Source organism: Penaeus vannamei, chromosome 6 (assembly GCF_042767895.1).
Source record: "Penaeus vannamei isolate JL-2024 chromosome 6, ASM4276789v1, whole genome shotgun sequence".
Taxonomy (NCBI): Eukaryota; Metazoa; Arthropoda; class Malacostraca; order Decapoda; family Penaeidae; genus Penaeus; species Penaeus vannamei.
The window spans coordinates 7984198-7989197 of NC_091554.1; the positions used below are offsets into that span (position 1 = coordinate 7984198).

The 5000-nt window shown below is 35.6% G+C and overlaps 1 protein-coding gene across 1 annotated transcript in view; it reads left to right on the forward strand.

Moving 5' to 3' along the window:
* The window catches only part of LOC138861919 (eukaryotic peptide chain release factor subunit 1-like), a 9690-nt gene that overhangs the window by 3991 nt on the left and 699 nt on the right, over positions 1 to 5000 (forward strand). The window lies entirely within an intron of this gene.

Consider the following 5000-nt stretch of genomic DNA (forward strand, 5'->3'; position numbering starts at 1 on the left):
GGGCGCGCGCGGGAAATACAAAAAAGCGAAAATGGGAAACCGTCCTTTCTACCGGGGACATTTTCTTGAAGAAAATCAATTTGGAAATCTTTGTATCCGCTCTTTTTTTCTCTTCCTTTGAGGGAATGAAGTTCTTACTGTTTAATTTTCTCGTGAAAAGGAAATGACAAGAGAGAAGAGAGAAGGGTGGAAGAGAGAGAGGAATTCCCAGGTGCGGATCGAGGAAACATTTTGATGATAATGTAGATTTCGCTCCGCCATTTTCTCTTAAGCATTGTGTGTTTTTTCTTTTTTTTTCGAAAGGAATCTGGGACTGTTCGCAATGTGATGGTATGACGGGTGTCTGTCTGTCTATTCACCTACCTGTCTATCTTCCAATTTCTGGCTATTGATAAGTATGCATACGTACATGTATACGTCTATGTCTGTATATATGTGTATATGAATAAATAACTAAATAACAATAATTCTCACACTCTCTTTCTGTATATGTATATATATATATATATATATATATATATATATATATATGCATATATATATATATATATATATATATATATATATATATATATATATATATATGTATATATATATATATATGCATATATATATGTATATATATATATATATATATATATATATATATATATATATATATATATATATATATATATATCTTGTGTGTGTGTGCGTGTGTGTGCGTGCGTGTTCGTGTGTTTGTGTACCACGTATGTATATTTCATCTATTAATCTTTCTCTTTTAAAAAACGATAGACAAACAACACGACAACATAAAACAAATAAAAACACAAAAACACACAGACTTAAAGAACAATCCGAAATACAAACAACCAAACCAAACAAACACACAAAATGACTTTCGCAAAAAAGAAAGAAAAAGAAAAGAAAAGAAAAGCGATCCACTCTGCTTGGCACACGTGTGATTAGGTAAGTAACCATTACTGAAATATTACCCTCTCCACCACGAAAAAATTCACCCACTACATATCCCCTTGAAAAGTTATCTCAGAATGGTACTCAGGGTAAGGGGGTGCCTACCATTGTGCAATACGGAAATTGAATCTGCAATGTGTTACTGTTGAGAGTTAAAGAAATATGTTGAAGAGTCAGATTTTTTTTATGTGTATTTGTATGTTTTTATTTTTTTTATTTGCTTTGTAAGGTGGGAGTTGGAAGGGTGAGGGAGGGAGGGGGTGGGGTAAAGAGGGAGATGGAGAGGGAGGAAGGAGAAGGAGAGAGAAAGGGTGAGGGAAAGAGCGAGGGCAAGAGCGAGGGAGAGAGCGAGGGAGAGAGAGAGAGAGAGAGAGAGAGAGAGAGAGAGAGAGAGAGAGAGAGAGAGAGAGAGAGAGAGAGAGAGAGAGAGAGAGAGAGAGAGAGAGAGAGAGAGAGAAAGAGGGTGAGAGAGAGAATGAGAGAGATAGAAAAGAGATAGATAGATAGATAGAGAGAGGAGGTGAAAGAATAACAGGGAAAAAAATACAAAAAATGGGATGGAAGATACACAAAAAAATAAATAAAAGGCGACAGAAAAGAGGAACTATAAAACAGAAAAAAATGAAAAAAAAAACGATAATGAAAAGACAAGAAACATACAAAGGAGGAAGACGAAGGAAAAAAGAAAAAATAAGATAAATATAAAGAATGTAAAAATGAAAAGAAAAGAAAAATAAATAAATAAAATGCAAATACTAAACAAAAATACTCAAACAAGCGGAAACGAATAAAAAAACGAGAAAAAGGAAATTATGAAAAGGGAATAAAAAAGGCAAGAGGAAATCAACACAGGAGATAAAGGAAGGAAGAAGAGTGAAGAAGATTGAAAATGAAAATAAAAAAGTAATTGTTATCATGATTTATAGAAAAGACAAAACAAAAATAAATAAAAAAATAAAAGATAGAAAAGGATAAAAAAGGCAAATAAGTGGCTATAAATAGGGGGAAAAGGGAGGATAGAATAAAATAGAGACAGAAGAAATAAAGAGAGAGGAAAAAGAAAAATAGAAATCAGAAACAAAGGCAAAAAAAGCAAATATAATCGTAAGGAGAGGAAAAAGAAAACGAAAAAGAAGAAAAACAGACTAAGGAAATACATAAATATATAAATAAATAAAAAAAAAATATAAAAAAGACAAATAAAAAGAGAGAGAGACAAAAAAAAAAAGAAAAAGAGAGAGTACGAAAGAGACAGGACCATCATTGCCAACGCTCTCCAATGTGGCTCCTTTGGCGACGCTGATCCTCCGAAGAAATGGCGGCCAACCTTCCATTCTCCTTCCTAATTATCGGATACCATTTACCTGCCCCTTCCATGCCCGGGATTTCTGTGCGAAGGGAGGAGGAGAAGAATTTGAATAAACCTATTTTACTACGGATGGGAGAGAGGGAGAGGGGAGGGAAGGAGGGATGGGAGAGAGGGGAGGGAGGGAGGGAGGGTAGGGTAGGGGAGGGGAGGGGAGGGGAGGGGAGGGAGGGAGGGGAGGGGGGGAGGAGGGAGGGAGAGAGGGAGAGAGAGAGAGAGAGAGAGAGAGAGAGAGAGAGAGAGAGAGAGAGAGAGAGAGAGAGAGAGAGAGAGAGAGAGAGAGAGAGAGAGAGAGAGAGAGAGGGGATATCGGGGGGAGGGAGGGGAAGGGAAGAAAGGAGGGGAGGGGATAGAGAGAGAAACAGGGGAGGAGGGAGGGAGAGAGGGGAGGAGGGGAGGGGAGAGAGGAGAGAGAGGGGAGGGGAGGGGAAAGACAGAGAAAGAGAGGGGGGGAGGAAGGGAACGGAGGGGAGGCAAGGGGAGGAGGGGGAGATAGAGAGAGAGAGAGTAGAAAGAGATAGAGATGGATAGATAGATATATAGATAAGGAGAGAGACAGAAAAAGAGAGACAGACAGACAAACAGACAAAGAATCAGACAAACAGTTTTAAATTCGAAATCAAATCGAACGAAGTATGAGACGACACCAAATCAAAAACAAATTGATCCAAAAAATAAAAAAAAATAAGAAGCTCCAAACGACCGATATAACGTGCTAAAAAAAAGGCGGAAAAAAAGCAAGGTGGGTTATCCTCTTCTTTTATAATGTGGAACGACTCACGAGGCCGGGGATGAGAGCTCTCTTTGTGGAATTCCAACATAAAACTGTCATAAAACTCGAAGCAACTTTTTCCCTTTGTACAATGGCGGGGGCATATCGCGGGGTCCAGAAACGTGGCAATGCAGCAGGACACAATTGGCAACAGTGTATGGGTCCCGTGAATAGAGACAGGGAGAGGGAGAGGGATAGTGAATATAAAGATACAAGGTGAAAGGAGGGGAGGGGAAGGGGAGGGGGAAAGAGGGAATAAGTTGTATTTTTTGTGTGTCTTTCTTGAGATGGTTTTGCTTCTTCTTCTGTTTTTAATTATTGTGTTTTCTTTTTTATCTTAAGATATCTCTTTATCACACGTACACATACGTACACGCATGCACACACACACACACACACACACACACACACACACACACACACACACACACACACACACACACACACACACACACACACACACACACACACACACACACACACACACACGCACAACCACACAAACACAAACACGCTATCAAGGACAAACAAACGTCACAGTAAGTCATCAGTAAAGTTCTTAAATACTTAGACCATCTCTTCCTTGCTCTATATCGAAGACATAGAAGCAAATGTCACTTTTCTGGAAGAGTAAAAAAGACAAAGAAATAGAAATGGAAAAAATGGCGGGAGAAGATTCACTGTTGCCAGAAAAAAGGCGGGAAAAGGGTCACTGTTGCCCCCCCCCCAAAAAAAAAATGCCGGGAAAAGAGTCACTGTTGAAAAAAAAAAAAATGGCAGGAAAAGAGTCACTGTTGCCATGATGTATAGGAAAGATAATAAAGATATGACAAAAAAACAATAAAAGATGATAAAAAGTAAAACAAAGAATGTAAAGAGATAAAAAAGGATGAAATAGAGAGAAAAGAAACACTGATATCCTAATCCAATGTAAAAAAATGTTATCATTTTTAGGATCTGACATCTTAATCCAGTGAGGATATGTTACAAAAAGACCATAGTTAATTTAGTCAGCTAACTGTATTTCAAATCAAATTTTTATGCATAGACATTGTGTTTGAAATTAAATGTTATCTTTATTTATTCATTATTATTATTATTGTTATTATTATTATTATTATTATTATTATTATTATTATTATCATTATTATTATTATTATGATTATTATCATTCTTATTATCATTATTGTTATCGTTATTATTATTATCATTATTATTATTATTATTATTATCATTATTATTTTTTTTTTTTACTGAAAGCCCATAATGTTAAAGTGAAATTAAGAAAATTAAGAAAAAAATAAAAGGAAGAAGAAAATGTGAAGAAGAAACAGAGAAAAAAAAGAAGAAAGAGTAACAAAAAAGGAGAAGAAAAAGAATAAGAATAACAAGGAATAATAATAATAATAATAATAATAATAAGATTGATAATAATAATGCTAATAATAATACTAATAATAAGGAATAATAATAACATTAAGAAGGAAGAAGAAGAAGAAATTGAAGCAAAGAAAGGGACGAAAAAGAAGAAGAAAAGAAGAAGAAAAGAGAACATGAGAAAGAAACAGAAGATAAAAACAAACAACAACTGACTATCGCGAACTGGTCTTAAGAAGAAAATTAATGCATTACAACCCAAGATAAGCCTGACTGATTTTTTTGTCCTTGTGAGATAAGATCAGCTGAGTGACGTCAGAGAAGTATAATTGTTTACATCCCTCATCTTGCTTTTTGTTTCTCTCTCTCTTTTTTCCGTTTTATTGTCGACTGTATATCCCTAAATGCAATTAACTTTCTTTTTTTTCTTTGTCTTTTTCTCTCTGTCTCTCTGTCTGTCTCTGTCTGTCTATCTGTCTTTCTCTCTCTCTCTCTCTCTCTCTTCCTTTTCGTTTCATAATCTGTTTT